Source organism: Diabrotica virgifera, chromosome 2, assembly GCF_917563875.1.
Source record: "Diabrotica virgifera virgifera chromosome 2, PGI_DIABVI_V3a".
In the NCBI taxonomy this organism is placed as follows: Eukaryota; Metazoa; Arthropoda; class Insecta; order Coleoptera; family Chrysomelidae; genus Diabrotica; species Diabrotica virgifera.
In genome coordinates, this window is record NC_065444.1 from 160,680,788 (window position 1) to 160,691,669 (window position 10,882).

Genomic DNA, 10,882 nt, shown 5'->3' on the forward strand with positions numbered 1-10,882 from the left:
TCCTGAACCTGCTGCCAGACTTAGTGTTTCTTTTAGTATATTAGAGCCTTATTCTTTAGCAATATCGCTGTAATAGTATTGTTGCTAAACAGTTAAATTTTCATTGTATACCGGGTGTACCAATCAAACTGTGTTTTTTTTTCAAAGTTCGCATCACCCTGTGTAATATTCTAGCATTTATAAAATACTGAAATTAAAATTCAACTATAGCCTCATGTTTTGTCAATATTCTGTTTTTTGATTTATTCGCTTATGTTGCATAATAAAAAAGTTAGGTACTTTAACAGCTATCCATGTTTTTCATCAATACAGGGTGTTTTTAAATAAGTATGGCAAACTTTAACAGGTAATTCTGCATGAAAAAATAATGACAGTTTGTTTTATAAACGGTATGTCCGTAACTGATTCGTTGCCGAGATAGGGGGTGTTGAAATTTTTCTTACAAACTGACGATTTATTTATTGCTTTAAAACCGGTTGAGATATGCAAATGCAATTTGCTGGGTTTTAAGACGTAGTTATTGTACACTTTTTCACGTACATGTAAGAATTTAATATTCACCATTGGCGCGCATACGGGTAATATGACGGCTCATACCCCATGTACCCCGGTAACGGGAACAGCTGTTACAATGTATAATGTTGCAGCCAAACACATTAACACGTTAAGCCCCGGACCATCATGACATAATTTTTCTGTCAGACCGGAACATTTTTTAAATAATTTTGAAATAAGAATGTGTATAACTATTTATTTCTATTCTAAAATAAAAACAAAATACATTTTTTAAGTAAAAAAACAGCATGTACCAACAGGGTACACACGGTTTATTTATAATTATTTTTGTAATTTGTTTTAATGTGGACCATGTGTGCCATATTGGCTCACACCAGGAAGATAATCAAATACCTTCTCCCTAAGATATTTTAAGTTTAAAAATACAAAAACAATTTATTTTTTCAAAGAACATGTATGAATATTCACAAAACACTTAACACACATATATGCGGTATTAACGGCACATGCCGGACAAAAAGTGTATACCCTTTTGGCATTCTTCATCGCTGATGCTCTTCCTTCACGGTTCGAAAAGTTCTTGTAACATGCTGAACACCTTCCCCTTTTCTCTTTCTCGTCCAACGTATGCAGAGTTGTTTTCAGAAGTTGTTAAAGAGTTTTCAGAAGTTGTTTGAAGCATTAAAAGACTTTGAACAATCTGTTCACGGAACTCAGTAATTGAGAGATGTTTGCCAGTAACAGATTTGTAGAGAACTAAAGAGTTCACAAGTGCGGTATTTGTTAGTAATTCCACAGCCAATTTATGATACCACTTCATACTTCGTCGAACAGGGGAATTATATGCAGCCTTTTGATCCGACACATCGATAAAAGATTTTGCAGAATTATAGTCAACAATGGTCGATGGTTTGGGAACAGGTCCACGTTTTGTTTGAACATCTATCATCAAAGGAATATCCTTGATCGTTAAAAACAAAACGTCCCGTTTATCTTTCCATTTTCCGATAACAACTTTTGTATTACTCTGTAGATACTTCATGTCACCTCTTTTTAATTTTGCATTGACTACCGCTTTGGGATTATGTTTCCTATTGGAACGTAATGTTCCGACTAAATGGGTTTTCCTATTATTTAAATCATGAGCCAAGTCAACACTCGTATAAAAATTATCAGTATATAAACTTCTGCCTGTATCTAGAAGCGGTTGCATAAGTTCCATCACCACTCTGGATGCTAACGACTTTTCAGATGGTTGCATCTCTTTTCCACCGTACACTTTAACGGCGTACGTATATCCATCTGCGACGCAAAGTTTAAACAATTTGACTCCATATTTGTGTCTTTTTCCAGGAATGTATTGCAAAAAACTAAGTCTACCACGAAATGGCACCATAGTTTCGTCAATACATAACGATTCTCTAGGAGTACACATTTTCTGAAACTTTTCATTTAGTATTTGTACAAGAGGAGAAATTTTGTAGAGTCTGTTTCCAGGTGGGCAGCTCTCGTTATCTGAAATGTGAAAGAAGTGTAATAATATTTCAAATCGACTTCTACTTATTTCACACATTTTAGAAACTTCATTTTTGTAAAGTAAATTGTTACTCCAATAATTTCTGAGTTTCGGTTTTCTGTCTAACCCCATCCAAATAATGAGAGCCAAAAATCGAAGCAATTCTTTTCTGTCAATTGGTCTCCAGTTACTCATAAGCGAATGTTTCGTTATTGACTCATTTACAATACCAGCGATTATGGTTTGTTCGGCGTATTTATTAGTTTCAGTAACCAACAAATCTTGCACTTGAGGGTCGATAAACAGTAGGTAGAAATTTATTGGTTTGTGGTCTGTAAGTTTTGCGAGTTCTTCCTGATTTATTCCTGAAGTAAATGATAGTTCGAACTTATTGAGATCATCTGGATTTGGCACATCGCTCCATGTTATTTTATTTCTTGATACAACATCGTCAATAACAGCTTCCAGGCTAACGTTTGCAGATTCAGCTTTTTCTACAAAGCAAAAAAAAAGTAAACTACAAACAGAATTTGTGCATTCCTAAATAACTTACCTATCCTTCTTGTATCAGCCTCCTTTTGGATACAACTAGGACCTGCAGTTATTTTATTTCTTGATACATCGTCAATAACAGCTTCCAGGCTAAAGTTTGCAGATTCAGCTTTTTCTACAAAGCAAAAAAAAAGTAAAGTACAAACCGAATTTGTGCGTTCTTAAATAATTTACCTATCCTTCTTGTATCAGTCTCCTTTTGGTTAGAACTAGAACCTGCAGTAAATTCTTTGCAATTTTGTGTTTGTTTGCAAATTTTACCTTTTTTTTCTACGAGACTCATATTCACTACTGTATGAGTCTGAAGAACCATCAGTAACATTTTCATTGTACACTGGATCGGCATCAGAATCATAAAACGTACTTTCAGACATACTACTATCACTAAAGTCACTCTCCTCAGCAAGTCTGCGAAGTTCGTCTTCCGATAGTCCTTTACGGAACATTATCTTATTTTTTAGTTCCACTTTTTAACAAAAAACTGAAGAGAAAATAGTGTTAGCCTCGTTAGACGTTCGAACCGATACTGACTGAAGCATGTTAGAAATTATAACCTAACCTGTTTGTGAACACGTGGTTTAACGGACCAACCTCTGATTTTGTTTACCACAGACCGTTTACACACATTTATACATAAGAAAGCACGGCAAATGCGATCCTCGACGAGCCACGGCATTAGGAACACGACACTTCGCTGTGGCCTGATAGGTACACACGGTCCCAGATAAAACTAGAGTGTGTGCCAGTGTGGTACACATGGGGCTTAACGTGTTATGATAATTTTTAATGTTTGAAAGAGTTTTCACCTTAAGATCAGAGGTTTTGCCCTGTATCTAACTTTTGGCATCTATTGGCCACATTTTGTAATCTTTGGCATCATGTTATACCTAATCGTTTTTTTAATAATGGCATAATGCAACACTCACTTTTTCATTGTTTGTATGCTTTCTTTGTAGTTTATTTAAACCTTTGCTGGAAAGGGTCAGTGTTTCGGCTTCATATTATATAACAGGAAGCAGACAAAGCACAAAGTACACAAACCGCGAAAAAAATTAAAAAGTTTCAGATCTGGAGATCTTGGAGGACAATTGAATGGATCACCTCTTCCAGTCGGACACAAGGTAGAACTGCAGAAATGTGTCTAGCTAAAAATGGCAAACACGTCTAGTGGAACTGGATTTTTGGTTTCCTAAATTTTTTTCAAGGATGTGTCTTTACTCGAAGATCGTAGTAAACGAGACATAGGAGAGACTCGGCCAAACCAAAAAAAAAAAAAAAAGTTACTTAATTTAGCTCAAAGATTATTGTTCGAATAATTAAGTTATGGCAAATAAAAAACGATATATTTTCCATTTCGAGAAAAACGGTTAAACAAATCGAAAAAGAGGTTTACAAATGAATTTTTTGATATACACTCACCGTCCAAATTAACCGCTCACTTTGTATTTCTTTCAATTTGCAAAAATTATCGATCTTGGACCACATTTTATGAAATATACGGTGAAAACCATCTTTGAGGAAAACAAAACAGTATTTTTTTTTAAAGTCGTTTATCAAGTTTAAAATGTTTAAAAATATTCTAAGAAAATTGAAACAAACATAATTTTAAAAATCATAGTCTAATTAAAAAAATTATAAGTATTAATAATAAGTGTTGCCGCATCTTTTTCTTAGGATATCTTGAAGCAGGTTCGGCAATCCACTCATGATATCCTGAATATCAGATTGGGGGATATTTTGTAATTCCTCTACAGCAGCTGTCTTGAGTTCTTAGAAGGAAGTAGGGGATGAAATAATATGGTTTGGAATGCTATCATATGATTTCGGGAGACAAGTTCATACACTAGCAAACCAGTTCAAGTCCGACATCGAGGCACTACAATTCGAGATGAACGCTTCATTGTCAGCAAAGTGTTAAGAGATCGCTTTTTCACTGCTCCTGAAGCTTGTACGCGTATTTTTGAGGTGCAAATTGTTAGTGTGAGTAGTAGAACGTACCATTAGAAAACGACTAATTGGAAGAAATTTGAGGGCTTTTCGTCTAGCTTGCGCTCTACATATACTCCCACAACATTGTAGAGCTAAACTTGGTTTTGCGTGAGAATATGCTAACTGGACTGAGGCGGAATTTAAGAACAATCGGTTCACAGATTAGAGCAGAATAGAGCTACGATGTCCGGATGAACGTCAGTTTTCTACAGGCGTCAAAACGAAATGTTTTCTCTCTGCACAATAACCGAATATTATAATATAATAATTAAACTCGGCTTACCGAGGAGGGTCAATGATTTGGGGAGGCATCTCTTACGAAGCTCATACGGATATTGTTGTGCTCGATAAAGGCGGTGCCAAAAATATGTAGTCCAGAGAAATAAGATTTTTCTCATGACACATCCCCCTCCACAAACCAAATTTTTTGAGTAGTATGGACATATATTATTATATATTATATATATTATATATATTATTATATATTATATATATTAGTAACCTATATGTTTCCTGCAGCCGATTTTGATGATATACCTAGTTATAAACAAATGAAGATCGAAAAACGGTAAATTTTCGCTTTCTTCGTCTATTACTAGAAAGTGAAACTTTCTAAATAAATTTGAGAATAAGAAACTCGTAAATCATATAAAAAACTTCAATATGGCGTTCGCTGAATATGTCTATCCTTATTTGTTGCTTATAAAATTGCAAAATAAGTCATAAATTTTGAGATTTTATAAATGTTCATAACTTATGTAAAAATTAAGTTAGAACCTTTTTATTATAAGGAGTGCTGAGACTTCTTGCGCTTAAATTATATTTTAAATTTCAAAGCAATTGATCGAATAGTTTAAAAGTTATTCAATTTGATTTTTCCCAAATTCATTTTTGAAGATATTCTTCTTTAGCGACGAATCTATTGAGGGTAAAACTTGATTTACCACGCGCATGCGCACACCGACAGTATGGTATTAGTGGTTATACGGGCTCTGATTGGGTGTTGAAATTTTGAAATGATCTGTCAATAATTGTTCAATATGGAGATTATGGTAAACAAAAATATTGTATAATATTAGTTTTTATTGATGTGTGGACAGAAATAAAATAAAATTTATAATTATAGTGAGTTTTTAAATAGTTTTGAAAAGCCGCAGGTACGTAATTTTAAATGTTTCAGTTGGAAATACCTAATAGTTTCAATACCTATCTATTAGGAAAATGTAAACAAAATAATGTAGTTACCTATTAGTAGGCAATGCTTTAATTTACATAATCTGATTACGAACAAACTTTCTAAAAATCTTCATCTCATATATTGTTTTCTTACACTATACTTTGTTGTATTTTATTTCGACAAAAATCAAACTAATGATTTTATTAAATTCATATAAATTTATGGTGTAAACGTTTAGTTTGAGTATATTCCCATATGACGTACACGCGGATGTGGTCTAGTTTGAAATGCCGCGGCATGCCGTCAGCTTTCGTACAGCTCGGTAGAAGTGAAGTGAGTTCGAGCCCCAAGCAAGTTATTACTTTCTTATTTTTTTTTTATAGATTTTATGATTGTAAGTACTATATTATTATATAATTTTTGAAGATATTCTTCTTTTTTGAAAGTGGTAGATAAGAAAGTTAGTTTGATTTTTAAATAAAATAAGTACAAATAACCTTTTAAGTATATTTACTTCTTTTAAATTACCTATAATAGAAGAATATCTTCTGTTGTGCGTACAAAGTACACACACATTCTTTTTTTTTGAAACACTATAAGTCAGAAAATTATAAAGTTACAGTAATATTTCGGACAGTTTATTAAAGAAGAATATTTGTATTATTAACTTAATAAAAAAAATGACAAAAAGGTAATTTTAAACAGTGTAAAATTATTTTACAAAAACATGTCGATTTTTTGCTTACTTATAAACAATTAGAATAACTTTTTAACCGTTACTCGTAGAAAAATTATTTTTTCCGCAAATCGCCAGGAAATTTTGACATTCCTGTCAAAATTTCTTGAAGAAAAAGTCAGGACTTCCTTACTGTAAGGAAATGTCATTTCCTTACTGTAAGGAAATGATATTTCCGTACAGTTGTTAGTGTTCTATTTATAAGCGTCAAGTTTGACAATTCAACCTCAATACGTTTCCATAGTAACCCAAGTAATTCTATTAGGAATTTCAAAGCACCATTTATTTGGGAATAAAATTATCGCGTTTTTTTTAAATCAATCAATATCTGTCGAATTTTAAACGATTTGCGGAAAAATAGTATGTTTACCTCGTAGGAAAAGCCACATTCCTGGACTCTGTGTTGCTAAGTCTCGGCTTGCGCCTCGACTTAGCAATCTTCACAGTCGTCCAGGAATGTTAAGCTTTTCCTACCCGGTAAACAATGTACTATTTCATATTTAGAAAGACTGAATTTTTATACACGTTCAGAAAGAAAGACAATTGTCCTAGGACAATTAGGGACGAAGTTAGCCGCCCCTATTTTTTAATTCACATGTTCTTTAGAGTTTTTTTGTCATTTTTTTTAATTAAATTAATAGCGAAAATCTTCTTCTTTCATAAACTATCCAAAGTATTACTGTAACTTCATCATTTTCTGACTTATATTGTTGGAAATAAATTAATTTGGGATAAAAAAATTAAATAACTTTTAAACTATTCGACCGATTGCTTTGCAATTTAGGGTATACGTTAAGCACCAGAATTCATGTAATAAGAAGGGTCTACGTTAATTTTTATATAAGTTATGAATATTATAAAAGCTCAAAATTTATTATTTTTTTGTAATTTTCCAAGCAACCAATAAGGATCAACATATTCAGCGAACGCCATTTTGTTTTTTTTATACGATTTATGAGCTTCTTATTCTCAAATTTGCCTACTCTTACTCTAAAATTTACCGTTTTTGGATATTCATTTGTTTATAACTATGTATATTATCAAAATCGGCTGCAGGAAATATATAGGTCAACTCTCCGGACAGAGATTAAACTCTCATGCAAAAATCAGACTGCTATTTATCACCTGTCATAATTCCTGTCATTTCACATATTCTACATGTTCCACTCATTAAAACGCCCATTTGATGATAAATGGCAGTCTGATTTTTGCATGAAAGTTTAATCTCTGTTTGGAGTGACTAAGTCTGTTCTGTCGGATAAAATACATGTGTCGTTTTCGTGGTCTGACCGTTCCAAATTTTTAACCTGTTTCACAATAATTAAAACTTCCCCTGTGCCAGTGTTCCCATATATCAAAGTTTGTCCGACTAGGCACCCTTAAGCTACTAACAAATTTTCAGCTTGCTATTATTCAACTTTTTTTTCATACGAGGGATCCAGACCTATAAGAGCACGAGTGCTTACATCCAGCCCGTACATCCTTCGGAGAGCTCAATACGGCTGCGGTAGAGAAGTGGCAGAATATCTCCCAATTGGGTATCCAGGATATCATGAATTAATTGCCAAACCATCTACAAGAAGTGCTAATGGCCAGAGGTGGAAAATATCCATTATTCTTAGTCTTATTTTTTTTAATTGGACTATGATTTTCAACATTATGTTTGTTTGGTTAATCATCCATTGGTTAACGCCTTTTTTTTTCAAAACTTGTACTGTTTTCTTTTCTTCAAAGGTGATTTTTACCGTATCTTTCATAAAATGTGGTCCAAGATTGATAATTTCTGCAAGTTGAAAGAAATACAAACTGGTCAGTTAATTTTACCGGTGAATTTGCCCAATAAATGACCGTTTTGGAGTGTAATTTTCAGGCGCAAATCCGAATTGCATGAAAATTTGAAATTAGGTTCTACTTACCCTCCGCTTCAAGGTTGAATTTGTGCCGTTGATTGCTTTTACTTGGGGGGTAGCAGTCACCCCATCTCGTGGGGTGAAAAACGCGTTTTTAAAATAAGCCCGTAAATGGATAAATTGGCAGATTATAAGCAACTTTCGCTCTATAAAGTTTTGTACGTAAGTCAACATTTTTCGAGTTATTCGCGATTGAAAATGTTGATTTTTCGATAAAAAAAAACTACGTTTTCAGACGGTTTTTCGTAAATGACTCAAAAAGTAAATATTTTATCGAAAAAAATATTCTCAGCAAAAGTGTAGCTTATAAACAAAGGAAACAAATGCTGTATGAGTAAAGTCTATACATTAAGTAAAAGCAAAGTTGTAGCTCATGAAAACTACGTGCTTATTCGTCTAATTCCAAATCGAATAATTCAACGAGGAATCACCGAAAAATTAAGCACTTTTCGGGAAAAGCTTATTAACATTTTTAAAGTATCTAAAATACACTTTATACCTGTTTTTTACAAAAGTTTCTAGTATCAAAAATTAACGAGTTACACTGAAAAATCCAGTTTTTGGTAAAAAAAATCGTGAAAACCTCCCTCTATTTAGCACCCTAAATAAAATTAATCGTTACCGCTTTACCATTTATTTTAACTCTATGTGTATTGTTTATATGATCTGTAAGTTTATTTGGTTTAAAGTGCTTATTTTTGAAAAAATTTGGTTTTATAGTAATAAAAAATTTTCTAAAAATTTTTGAAAAATTTCCTTTTTTTAAAATAACTTAAAAAGTATTAGTGATAATGTGACGCCTCACAACCCGGCCTAATTATTCTCGATGCTTCCCGGGGTTACGAGTAAAGGCCAGACCTTCCACGGCGATTCGAGGCGACCGCTGTCAGAGTATTTAAGAACAGGAATTCGAGCATAGGCCAGTCAGTCAATGAACGAGCCGCGACGCGTGATATAATTGTATTCGAATCGAAGATATGAAATGTATATATTAGTTATCGAAGTTATTATGTTTAGTTAATTAAATCATAAATTTGAGTTGTAAATAAATTAGATGTGTTAGTTGGTGTTATTTGTAATTATTAAAATAAATAAGTGATGTAAATAAAATAATATAAGTAAGTCTTCCTTTATTTAAATTAAACTTAGTGCCTAAAGATATAAATAAATAAAATAGTAGAGTCAATCGCGTAACAAAATGGTGCAGAAGTGAGGATACTTGAAATAAATATCAACGTAAATTTTCGGTTTAAATACAGTGTGGAACCTTTAAAAATAAATAAAATATAAATCGTAATAAATAAGGTGTGTGATCATGTCTACCTTGTGTAAGCTAAAAATTGCAGACCTGAGACTTGAATTGGAAGAAAGGGATCTGAGTTCTACTGGGAAAAAGGCTGATCTGGTCGAACGTCTAAAGAACGCTCTTCAGGAAGAGGGTCAAGATCCAGAAACCTATTTGTTTGAAGACAAGCATGCTGCTGTGATCTCGTCGATTTCGAAAGTTTCCTCCGATGTTTCTAAAGTTTCGACAGACATTACGTCGTTAGACACCAAAGTTTCTAGTGAAATCTCCCAAGTTTCCTCGGATGTTTTGAAAGTTTCTACAGACATTACATCGTTAGAGAGCAAAGTTTCTAGTGAAATCTCTCAAGTTTCCTCGGATGTTTTGAAAGTTTCGACAGACATTGCATCGTTAGAGAAGAAAGTTTCGGGTGATATTTCATACCTTGAAAGCAAAATGACTAACGAGATCTCTGCTAACATCTCTAAGGTCACTTCGGATTTTGACAACAAGATATCGTCCATAAAATCTACTTTTGAAGAAAAGATCAAGGAAATAGAAAAGAAACTGGAGGAAACTGAAAAAGTGGACAAAGTGGTGGAACCCATCTTAACAGATATTAAAGATGATGAAACCAAATACAAATTGGAGCCACGGTCGATAGTTGAAGGGAGTGTAGGTCACAAGAATCTACAGGTCGAGCAAGTCTCGTAAATTTCACGATTGCGAGCCACGCTTCACGCAACCGTGTTTGCGTACTTGTGTTTCGAGTTGCGTGGTCGTGCGGAGTTATATTTACCAAATTTAAATGTAATCGTTTCTACTGATAATAATATACTATTCTCAATATGGCCACAGTATATAGGATTCGTATAAGCAAAAAAACTGTTATATGGCTACTGGGTGTAAAAGATAAATCTTATTCTATCTGTTCTTCATGAGTTTTAGATAATTTTAGTTGTATTTCTTTTTAATTTTGTGTTGTACAAAGATTAATTTAACATTTTCTCTGGAAGTATTAATTTAGAAAGATAATATGCTTCATTGGTGTTGTGTTTTGAAGTGTGAAGTGCAAAGTAATTGTGATAAAGTCGAGATAAAGTTCACTTTTAAACTGAACTAAATAAGGTATCTGAGAGACAACAATGGTTAAATGCAATACAATGTACAGGTTTTACTAGCGAAATGAAAATTTTCCTGT

General features: G+C 33.1%; 1 protein-coding gene across 2 annotated transcripts in view; it reads right to left on the bottom strand.

The window, feature by feature from the left end:
- LOC114327758 (PDF receptor-like) overlaps positions 1-10,882 on the bottom strand; it is a 1,644,969-nt gene that overhangs the window by 423,804 nt on the left and 1,210,283 nt on the right. The gene's annotated exons all lie outside the window — the stretch shown is intronic.